Below are 12,977 nucleotides of genomic sequence, written 5' to 3'. Positions count from 1 at the left end.
TTCAAGACTAGGAGGAAAGATCGAGTCTAGCCTCATGTATAAAGTTAAATATTCTACAAAGGTTGGACTAAAAAATAGACCCAACATGATTTTGTTGAGCCTCCAAATGGCTTCGAAGGATCCATGCACATTTTGGACTTTCTAGGCCTAAGAACATGCAATAGCAAGCCAAGTAGACTTGCCACAACCTCAATGCGCCCTTGCAATTGAATTGATGGGTAATCAAATCGGTCTTCTAGATCAATTTGATTATCCATTCTCGGGTTATGGTTGAGTCTATAGATGATGTGTTGCTGTTGTAGATTTTACCGAATGACTAAAGTTGTCGGTGATAGATGGATCGAGCTTGTTGTCGGTCTTTTCCTTGTAATCCATGAACACCATAGATTGTTTGCTTAGTTTTTAATAAGTCATTGTCAACCATTTCTTTAAGCAAACACACATACTCACATACTGCTATTGAAGAGATATGACTCTTTGAAAGAGGCCGACTTGTTGCTTGAGCATCTATTTATTGATTAGGGTTGAAACTAAGCTTGGGTAAATGGTTATCAATGGCGAGGGACATCTCCAAGATTATTGCAAAAGATTCACTACCTTGAGTGTTTTGTCATAACTACCTTGCATCTGTGATACATGTTTGTCTAAGGCTTTGATGAGTGTTTCTTGGCTTGTCCATTTGATTGGAGTTTCTATTGATTAGCGATGGTCAGTTGTGAGGAGCAGCTTCCTTATTTGGATCATGATGATTGGCATCCCATCGGTAGCAACGAGGTATCACATCAAATGTGGGATGCGTTCGAAAGGAACTTGATGTAGCTTGTAAATACTCAAGAAGGTGCTTTTCTTTGAGCAGTTGTGGTCTACGCCAAGCAAGTTGTGGCTCAATTTGTTGCTTATGTCGAGTGATTTGCGTGAATGTGCATTGAAATCTCGAAGAGGTCCCATGCTCCTCTTGATTGCATATCTGGGTATTGCTTCCAAAGATCACCAATGGGATTACCAGGCATACGAATCCTATCTATATCCTTATTCAACTCCCACGGGGGTGTGCGATTTGGATTATCCAATTTGTGATGTGCCTTCCATTGGAAACTCAGTTGAGATATGAGAAACATGTGGTCTTGGAAGAGGTTATAAGGGACAAACATGAGGTGCAAGAATGTAGTGCATTTGAGAAGGGGGAAGTTGATGTTGGTGGAAAGTGAAGGAAGAGCAAGGAAATGGGATTTAGCGACTTGATAGTCCTCAAGGGAAGGATTTTCGAGTAGTGACACTCTACAACACACTACTGTTCAGGAAAAAGATCAAGATTCCACATGGGCACATACGATTCAATTGTGTGACCAATACAAGCAAGGCTATTGCACATTCCAAATCATACATCATCGTGGTTAGCAATTGCAACAATGGTCACAATTATTTGTTAGCATGGCATCAGATGAGCAACACAACAAGAAATGGAAAGACATATGTTTCCATCACTCCAAACCAAGTTGCTAAGTGCCTAGATTGAAATTCATAAGCTCAAGGAAATCATGGCAGAGTGACATGCAACAACAGCTCCTTGTACAAAATGCTCTAGTAGTAGAAAGTAGTAAGGATAACATAAAGCTACAAATTTTCAAAAAAAAAACACCTACATCTATGTGATGCCTTGAGCAAAAAGGAAGAGGTTGAGCTCTCTCTCTCCTAAATTCAAGTCTCTTGTGATGATCTAAAAAAGAAATGTTGCATTTAACTAAAGTCTTCTACTTAAAGAGAATTAGATCCATGCCAAGATAGACATAAACAATGAGTTGTAGCACAGCCTCAAAGAACGTACATCACACAACTCTTCATGCTTAATGACCAATTGCCAGAGGGGCATCCAAAAGCAACTCAACAATTCAATAGTCTAAAGCTTGCCTACAGCTCGGAACTGGGTAAGTAATAATAAACGTGCATAGAGCTACAAAATCAAAAGGCAATAGTTTCCAAGTTGGAACTTTAACTTTTGTTTCAAAGAGTTAAAATGTCCAAGTATTCGATGATAATGATGAATAAAGAGTCAGGTTGATGATGACGTGGAGGATTATGTCATAGTAGGTGTTGGTAAGAAGGGTTGTAGCTTCTCAAAAAGATTCTCTAGACCCTTTGATTGTAAGAAGTATGCATCGAATGGTGAACATTGAGACTCATGGCCATACAAGCTATATTGTTCCCTCTTTTGTTAGCCCTTTGTTAGCTTGGGCATCAAGTTGTTCTGCACTTGCATCCTGCCATAGTCAATGGATCTGCCTCTAGTTTTCCTGATCTAGGGTCTTCAGGTTCTGTGGCATATCTCCTTGGCATGTTGCATTTATTTGCTCCTCACTGTCACTGTCCAGAACCACGAGTCATGGTCATTTTGGTATTGACCTATGGGTTGGTGTGATCCTGGATTCTGTCCATCATGTTAGTGATTTGGGGAGGGTTGTCAAGGTTAAGGGTTATCAAGGTTAAGGTTGTCTTGGTGTCACTTTGTCGATGGTGTTGTAGGCCTTTTCCCATCTTAGTGAGCTATCTTCAACTTGACATTTCACACATGAATTAAGTCCCACTTGGATAGTGCCAATATAATGCCATGTGGTGAGAGTGCCATGTGCCAACAATGCATGTTTGTTTTGTAATTGGCTAATGCATTTTACTCTTTTTGTGAGATGAGGATGTCGTATGTGGACCAAAGCAAGTATCTCTTGGGGCTTTTATTTTTATAATTTATTCATGGTGCTTGAAACATGTGGGTGTGCTATGCATGACTAGTGAGGCGGGAGTTCCTCCTATATGCTTCATTTGTTAGGAAATTTATAGGACAGCTAGGACTAAGTCATCATCTCTGAGCCCTATGTCAAAATGAATTGAAGCTACCTATATATACAAAGACATACATATGCTAGTGAGTGCTCGTGATACAATCTAATGCTAACTATGAAAGACTTAAGGCTCCCAAATCTTCTTTATTATTGGGGATGGCTTGCGTGTTGATGTAGTAGTGCTTCAGTCAGCTCCCATTTACTATTGTGGTGAATTGGAATCCATCTAATGTTTTCAGTAGCACAGATCAAATGGGATTCATCCTTTTGACTCTATGACCTACATATTTGAGTTTACCCTTGTGGACTTTGGCATTGTATAGTAGAATTAGGCCACCTTCCTTAATCTCTTTATCTTTACGATTTTTGTCAAACCATGCCTTTCTTCTTTGTTTTTTGGTTATCATGGCATGGTAGGAAACTCTAGCCTTGTCTCTGTGTGCTTTTTCAATTGATAGAGTCTTTTCTTAAGGGACTCGTGGTTGCATATGTGTTCTTGCATCGCTATGCGTAGTCTTGGTATGATAAATTCTAGTGGGATCACTGCTAAAAGGCCATACACCGATTGAAAAAATGTAAATCTTGTACTAAAATTTAGTGTTGTTCAATATGCCCAAAGGCTACATTAATTATTTTTTCCTAGTCAGATCTCTTGGGCTCAACTATTTTGGTGAGGACAATGCATATTATCTTGTAGGTGGAATTGGCTTGTCCATTACCTTGGGGATAGTAGGGTGTGCTTTTTCTATGGATATCCATAATTCTAGACAAAAGTTCTTGGATTACCTCATTGAAGAAATGTGTGCCTCTATCTGACACAATTTCAATGGGGCATCCAAATCGTGTAATCACATTTTCTTATAAGGACTTTGCTGTGCTTCTAGCATCTGTCTTTCTCATTGCATTAGCTTCAGCCCACTTTATGAAGTAGTCTGTGGCCACAAGGAGGTAGCATGCTTGTGTTCCCTTTGTAGCTGGATGTATGGGACCCACAAAATCAATCCCTCATTTTTCAAATGGTTGCTGATGAGTAGTAACTTTTGTCAGGGGTTGCAATCCTTGTGTTGGGGTTTGATTCTTCAACATATATCACATCTTTTGACATAGTTGTAAGAATCTGCCAAGAGGGTTGGCCACCAATATCCTACTAAGAGGGATTTTCTTGTTGCTGTTGCTTCCCCTAAAAAGTATCCTCCTATTATGCCTTCATGAACTTCTCTTATTACTGGCATGATTTCATGCAGCATAGTACATCTTTTAAGAATCTGGCATTGCCCATCTTGTATAGTTGACCTATAATTTTTTGGTAGGGGAACAACTTTTAGAATTAATTTTATTGCCTCAACTGTTCTCAGTTCAAGGGGTGGTCTTCTTGTCATTAAATACCCAATGATGTCTACAAACCATTTGTGTACATCATCAATTTGAAACAAAGCATCATCAAGTAGGTCATCTTCTATTCAATCTAGCTCTTCTCTTATCATCTTCTATTCCTTCTGGATCTTCTCTGAGGAACAAGAGAAAGTGAGGGAGTAAGGCGAGATGGAAGAAGAGTTTGAGAGTAAGGCTGCGAGATGAAAGAAGAGTGCAAGAATGGCAATGGGAGTAGACTCTAAGGTGAGATGGAAGAAGACTTTGAGAGCAAGGTTGTCAGATGAAAGAAGAGTGTAAGAATGGTAATGGGAGTAGACTCCAAGGCAATATGGAAGAAGAGTTCACGAGTAAGGCCATGGGCGAGATGGAAGAAGGAGTAAGCTTCACGAGAGGAGGAAGGTAATGAGAGCAAAGTGGAAGAAGAGTTTGAGAGTAAAGCTACGGGCAAGATGTAGAAGACGAACGACTAGAGAGGGATTTATAGAAGTGCAGACTCATAATGTGAGATGAAATATTTAGAATAAAGAATTGGGAGAGGCTGAGATGTCGCTATGATGATGGTTGGAAAATGCTAGACTACTAGATTGTGTGAAGTAATAGATGCAAGACCGTAATGCGAGGCATGTAAGACGATAGATTTTGAATACATTGAAATCTATAAAATAAAGTTATGGAAGACAAGAATGATATAATTATTAGACTCTTATCATGAGATATTTATTGTATATAATAAATTAGACTTTGAATAAAGTGAAACTAGTTAAAATAACCTTAGAGTGGAAGAGTTGTCAATTGAGTGAAGTAAAAGATGCAAGACTGTAATGTGAGACATATGAGAGGAGATAGATTTTGAATACATTGAAATCTATGAAATGAAGTGATTGAAGACAAGAATGACATAATTATAAGATTCCTATCATGAGATATTTATTATATATAATAAGTTAGACTTTAAATAAAGTGAAACTGATTAAATAAATTGAGAGGAGGAGTTGATAGATGACGAGAGCACTCTACTAGATAATGTGAGGTAACAAGTACAAGACTGTAATGTGAGACGATAGATTTCGAATAAAGTGAGCTCTAAGAAATATTTATTATATTCTTATCATGAGAGACTATTTAGTGTATATAATAGATTGGACTAAAAGATGCTTTTTGTCCATCATCACACATTTAATATATATCCACAATAAATGTCCCTTATGTATCCATGAGTAAATGCCCCTTATGTATTCACACATTTAATAAAATAAAACAAAATAACATTATGAGCCAATGAAAACAAGTCACATATTTAATATGTATCCATGATAAATGCCCATTATGTATCTATGAGTAAATGACCCTTATGTATTCACACATTTAATAAACTCAACCAAACTAACATTATAAGCAATAAATACAAAGTTTTGTGACTTTGCACTTGTACATGCATCACTTGCTAATAAAGTTTTTCCTATTTCAGAATAAACTCATCTACATGCTTCATAATGAAGTGGACTCTAATGCTTGCTCCTTGCTTGCTGTGGACTCCGTTGTGATGCTTTGGGAACTAGACTCTTCTCTCAAAGCTTTGATGCTTTGGGCATATATGGACTCCTCCTTCGGGCATAGAATTTGTCTACTGCCAAGTGTGGACTCTGTTGTGATGGTTTAGGTGTAGACTCCATTGGAGGTTGTGACTCTCTAGGCATATATTGAATCTCTTCTTTTGAGTGTGGGCTCGATTGTGATGCGTTGGGCATAGACTACTTAGGAGGCTATGATGCTTGCAACATAGAATGAATCTCCACTTATTCCTTAGGAGGCTATGATGCTTGCAACATAGAATGAATCTCCACTTCCGCACATGAACTTTGTTGGGATGCTTTGGGTGCAGAATCCCGTAAATGTTGTGATGCCTTGGGCATAGACTGAGTCTCTACTTCCGCAAGTGGACTCTGTTATTATGCTTTGAGTGTAGACTCCTTGGGCACATGTTGAATCTCTACTTTTGCTCGTGGACTCAATTGTGATGCTTCCAGAGTAGATTTCTTTAAAAGATGTGATGCATTGGGAGTATATTGAGTCTCTACTTCCTTGAGATCCTTTGATGCAGATTTGGGTGTCTCATTTACTTCAATCAGATATTGAGCAATTACAAATTGAATGGTGTGAGACACAAATATATCTAGTTTTGCATTGGAATATGTTGACATTAAGGATTGTGAGCCCTTCACATCAAATATTTCATCGAGGAGCAACTTGCAGTTGTAGCACACTCTCCACCCACAGCTATGTACATCATTTTGCTCTACAACCTCACATATTTGTAAGTCCATTGCTTCCTGCAAGTCACCATCATACTTTGTGACTTATCCGATTGCACTTATTAACCTTGATGTAGTCCCTGTCCATCATAACATACAAGGGAATGAATATGTGCATCAAAAGTTAACTTTCCATGGAAGTTACAATGCATTAAGAGTACACTTACGCTAACACATTGCCATGATATCTTGCCATTGAATTGGTAAAATAATATTTGGTGGTGTGAAGGTCCAAAGTCACCAAACTCCAATGTGAAGTGCATGGCCAATTAAGAATCTTTATTATTTGACTACATCTTACTTCTGGTAAAAATAAATATGAGGTTACAGTGTCAATTGCTCATAATATGGAAAAATGATAACTCATATGTTGTCTATATTGAGAGATTGCAGCTAGGTGCAAATATCTCCTATTGACTTTTTAATATTATTGAGCCATGTAGAAAGCAAGGAATCTACTATGACATATACACACTTTCCAAAAACTATAGGAAACCAAGATATAATTACACTGCATCAAAAAACAACCAAACATTAGCTCATTAGATTTAATCAAAATATAAATACTAAGCCAAGATAAAGTTTGTATCAAACCTGAGGGTGGCCATTATAACTTTATCATTAACCTTTTTCTTACGATATCTAAGGATTTGAACCTCTTCTTAACTAAATGATAAATATTGAAATTTTTGTCCAATGAGAACCTGAACATCAAGGTTTCTTCCTAGGTCTTGTAGCTTAGACAAATCTTCAGGAATCTTCAGCATCAGCTGTGCCATCCTCATATGTTTTGAGTTCCCATATAAGCCAAGTAGTTGACTCTCCATGTTAGGAAAGTCTTTCGGTGATCCTCTTACTATCTCAAATATTTCCTTTTCAATTTTCTAGGAATCACCATATCAATTAAACTTGAAGGGAAGACTGTGGCCTTCCCTACTTTAGATCCATGTGCAATCCTTTCTTCGTTCTTCCCCTCTGCCATCTATAAAAAATACAAAAGCTTGTAGGTTAATAGGTTATAGTTAAATATAATGCTTGTAAAAGAAAAGTAAATTAAGCTATACGTCTATGGTTTCTTTGCATAATCTTGTGAGCAATGAAGACCATCCATATCATCATCTGTGATCATCTCTAAATCATTACATGCATCCTCTTTGTCATTATTTGCATACTCTTTATCTTGGGAGCCATCAAAATCGTCCATGTGATCATCTCCAATCCTCTTATGTTCCACCTCTTTCTCATAGTAGCCGATAGTCAGATCAGCTTGCAAGTGAAAGTGTGTCATGCAAGCATTTCTTTCAATAATATTAGTGGAATATCCTTTTTCATTCTTGGTTGTTTTTTGTGAGTTTTGATACCATAAACTCCTTAGCAATCTTCCAAACTATCTTCCTACCAACTTAAAACACCAAAATACATAAAAAGCAAGCTTCAAATGATCCAAAATGCTTTCCAGCAGAAAATGACAGCTTCTTCTTTTTTCCGTCCAAACATACACTTATTCACTCATTCCTCTCCTACAACTCCACTATCAAAGGTCCAAGTTAAGATTGAAACAATGAGCAATGGGTAAACGATGAGAGAAGGCAAATGCAATGCAAAATCATACCTTGAACTCCCCAACAGCAATGCCAAAGATGTGTAGTCTCAAGATGTGTCACTCAAGTGGCTCTCGGATTGTTGCAATGTGTTTCCACGAGAGAAAGAGGGAAGGGGGAGAAGGGAGAGGAGAGGGAGAAGGGGAGAAGAGAGGGGAGAGGGGAGGGAGAAGGGGGAAGGAGGGAGAGAGGAAGGGGGACGGAGTGGCAAACACTAAGGCACTACAAAGAAAAAAAGAGAGCACCCAAAGACACTCTTGGAAGAGAAGAGGGAGCTTGTATTCCAAACTTGTGCATACAACAATGAAGACCCAAGTCAACAACTTGGCCTTTTATACATGTCACCTTTTGAAGGGAGGGAGAACCCTAATCTCTTTATACCACTCTCCCTTCTCATTATTTTACCATCCTCTTGGGCCCATCTATCTTCAAGGCACAATCCTAGCTCGATGAACTTGCCACTATCCACCATCAAATCACATCACATCACTAACCAGTGGTGGCATATTGTTAACCAATTGGTTAACACCATCGGACGATGAACATGAGAATGTGAATTTTTGGGTTGCAAAAGTGGTGGACGTGAGCATGGATGACCAGGGGAAAGCTACAACATTTACAGCACTATGGTATTAGCCAAGGGGTAGGAAGGAGAACCAGGGTAACAATACAATGTATACTGGTTGGATCTAGAAAAGGAATGGGTCTCAAACCATGAAGCAGTTTCAGAGCTTTTCATAGAGACAATCATAGTATCCTAGAAATCAAGGACAAAGAAAACAAAGAAGTACATGGGGTATGATGTAGAAGAAAAAGTAAGAATACCGCTACCACATATTTCATGCATTACAGAGGTTTTGAAGATGCTCGCTAAGTAGGAAGTAGAAGGAGATAGCGCAAATGAAGAATGCCCATGACAATGCCATTCAATCATCAATAAAGGCTAGAGATGATGGTGGTCCGACGAGAGTGAATGAGGATGGCACTGAAGCAACAAGTGACGATGGATCGGACATCACACAAGCTCCCATTTGTACTTAACACATTGTAAAGGCATAATTGAATTATTGAAAAGGCTCCATGATAGACTCCTTTGTATAAAGACTCATTGAGAGCAATATTTCTTGTAAACATATGACAATGTAAAATTGCAAGCATGGCTATTACTATTTTTGGAGCACAAAAGAGTCTTCCATGTCTCTTGTCTATTTTAACCTTTTGATTTTTTGAAACTTCAAGATTGTTATAGTTTTCTACATTAAATTTTAAGTGCATTCTTTTTGGATTTAATTATATTAGTAAGTCTTTCTTTTGTAAGTTATTTTTCATGGATTTAAATTAATAACTCATGATTTTTTTAAAACATGAATAGGATTATTAAAAACAAGAAGTACATAAGCAGGATTTAATCAAAGTTTTTGCATTATTAGTGCAACATAATGATAGTGCCAAAAAGTAAACTTTTGATTCTCGAATGAGATTTTCATAAAGTCAACTTTTGATTTGGGAAGGATTTTTGGGATAAGTCCAAAAGTAGACATATGCAATATGTATTAATATTGAAATTTCTTCACATTGTAGACCATTTCTAGGGATTCTCTTTCAGTGGTAATGTAATTAACCTCTGCATCATTTAACTACCTATTTCCAAAGTAGATTGGGTAGTCTTTGTTGTACTTGCTAGGTTGACATAGCACACTCGCTACTGCATATTTGGAACCATCTATATGCACATGGAGTTCAATGTTTCAATTCAAAGCCATCAATATCGGAGCTGTTATCAATATCCACTTGAGGGTTTCAAATTCTTGTTCACATTCTTCTATCCACATGAAAGTCACTAGTGGATTATAAAGGGGTCTTGCAATTATGGCATTTCTATGTATGAACCTTCTATAATATCCAACATGGCCCATGAATACTTGGAAACCCTTAGAATTTTGTGGGGGGCCAAGCTACTCCATGTGTGACCAAGAATTGACATTTGAGAGGATTCAAGGAGATTCCATATTCCTTACATTTCTTCAATACATCTTCAAGGCATTTCAAGTGATCCTTTTTGCCTGAGTGTATGCAAAAGTCATCAAAGAAGCCTTGTAGGAATTTGTTGAGAAATTTCTTAAAGGCAGTGTACATGATCCTTTGAAAGGTGGATGGGGCATTGTAGAAGCCAAATGGCATTACTTTGTATGCAAAAATGCCCCATTGTATGGAATAGGATGTCTTTGCCTAATCTTGAGGTGCGATTCGTCCCCGCTAAACCCATCCAAGAAGTTGTACATTCTAACCTGCTACCCATTCCAAAATTGTCTTGGTCAACAGTAGGAAGTAGTGATCTCTGATTGTTGCTTTATTAACATTTTTGAGATTCACACATATTATCAGCTTCTTATTTTTCTTTGGGATGATCACAATTGGTGACACCCAATCGGTGTGATTGATCTCATAAATGAAAGTGGCATCCAATAAATTTTCTAGTTCTTCATACACATGGGTGCCATACTTTTGATTTGTTGTATAGGGTCCACAAGGGCATTAGTCTTGGATCCTTCCCTAATTGGTATGGTGTGTACTGTAACTTCAGGGAAGATCCATTTCATGTCCTTATAGGACCAAGCCATGTAATCCGTGTATTCCATAGCAATGCTTTTAGTTCTTTTTCTTCTTCTTTAGTAAGTTGCTCATTAATGTACATAAGATTGTCCTCTTCTCGTTCCAAGGTAAGATCCAATTTTTTGGTCTTGGCTAGTCCCTCATAAACTGGGGTTTCCCCTACTCCTTTTGTTTCCTTGATCTCTAATTCCCTAATTGGTTTAGGCATGGCTATTGTTGCATTTTACCTTGTATAATTTTTTAAATAGTTAGGTATTTACCTAAGGCTTTCATAGCATTATCAGGTGCTAGCCTGACTATTATGCTACTACTTGCTATGGAGGAGTCTTGATCTATTGAATTGATACCCACTTGCTTTTCTTTTTTGTGTGTACGTTCTTCATCCACACATTAGGTTTGAACTTATGGAACTTATTGCTTTGGGAGAATGGCACTAGATTCTCAATGGGCATTTTGTTTTCCATGCATACACCCTCAAGGCTGTTTGGGTCCCATTTAATTTTGGTTCTTCTTGCACTTGGGTGGGATTGGTTAAGTATAGTTTTGGCTTGCATCCTTTCAGACTTGTTGAAGTTCTTGACCTTAGCCTTCTAGCATTGCTTACCCTCTTTCTTCTTCCCTGACCATCTACTATTTGTTTTTGTTGGAGAGTCTAACTTTGGATATTTTATCGCTATTAATGCATGCGAAGGATCGCCAAGTTGTTATCAAAGATTTGACCTTCTAATGTGGCATTCTCCACTTTTATATTGAGATGCCAATCAAATTCCTCACCATAGCCTTCAATGATGGCCTCCTCAAGATTTTGCTATCCCATTCTATACCTGCCACCATGAAGATAGGTACATCCATTGCCTTTGATTCTTCATCCCAGATTAGTGGGTCTAGTTGTATTTTTTTGTCCACATCTGGCAAAATTGGATGTGTTGTTTTGCAGTTGCCAATTGTGGCCAATGCTTGTATGCAATTGTTGATGTCATTTTGGCTATCCTCATCCTTTAAGATTCATCATATCAGATTTTAGGCTCAAGATATTACAAGCAAAGCTTTGCTACTACTCTACACACACATTGATCTCATCATTGTTGCTCTAGACTGCACTTTTGGCCCTTATTGTCATAAGGTTTTGTGGTTTTTGAGTTCAAGTGATGCATGACTGGGGGCTGCAGTGGAAGAAGTGTCATCAATGTTCCTAGATATAGTGGGCTTGATTTCCCCAGTTCCCAAGTTGATTTTCATAGCATTATCCCAATTCTGGATTGTGATCCTATAGGTACCCTAATCATGGAGTACTAATTCCTCCCAAAATCACGGTCTTCCAAATAATTTCTAGTATGCATTCAATCCTTGAAAAAGATCCATTATGGTGAATTGTATGGTGAACTTGACTCCCGTAATGTTCGTGGGCAAATTTTCAACAATTCCTAGTAGCTTCCTTTTAGTGTGGTCGGTGAGCTGTACGTTGAATGTGACATTCCTCATTGGTGGGAGGTCCCATTCTTCATACAGATCCTTTGCAAGAATGTTGGCAACTGCCTTGCCATCCACTATTGCATGGTATTGGCCGAAGGCTTAAAAGTTTATGATGTAGGGGGGTGGTTGCATTTTTAATGTAATACCGAGCACCAAATTTCACTGATATAGCCTTTTCTTCCTCTTTAGGTGGTGGGAAACACTCTGCCAATTCTATCCAACCTATCTGAGGGGGAGGTCCACTCACTTCCAAAGGTGTTATCAAAGGACTAAGGACACTGATGTGAGAAGCGTGAAGTGGGCAATGCGTAGACCTATGACACAACTCTACATCAACTGCACTACACTACGTGATGCGTGAACCTATGACACAACACTAGTTGAAGGTGCTACGGAGTTCTGAGTGCTGGAATAGGAAGAGTGTTGAGTGCTGAGTACTAGAACTAGAAGAACAAACCCAAAAAGGAGATAAGAAGGAATAACACTAATGATAGATAATGGAGAGAGAAATAGACAAGCGCATATCATGAGCAAGTGCATAACATAGAATGAAGTTATCCTCATACACCAATATCTCTGGAGCACGGATCAGAGAATGAAGGTATAACAGAGATAGCAATAGACAAGAGCATAATGTGAGCAAGTGCATAACATAGAATGAAGGTATCCTCATACACCAATCTCTCTGAAGCACGGATCAAAGATCACTCATACACGATAGCAATACACCATAACAAAGCAACATGAGAGCTCATAGTTATAACCTCTCT

The sequence above is a fragment of the Dipteris shenzhenensis genome, chromosome 28 (assembly GCF_047967505.1).
Source record: "Dipteris shenzhenensis isolate YYH24624 ecotype China chromosome 28, Dip_SZ_1.0, whole genome shotgun sequence".
NCBI classification, from domain to species: domain Eukaryota; kingdom Viridiplantae; phylum Streptophyta; class Polypodiopsida; order Gleicheniales; family Dipteridaceae; genus Dipteris; species Dipteris shenzhenensis.
This window is presented reverse-complemented; position numbering follows the sequence as displayed.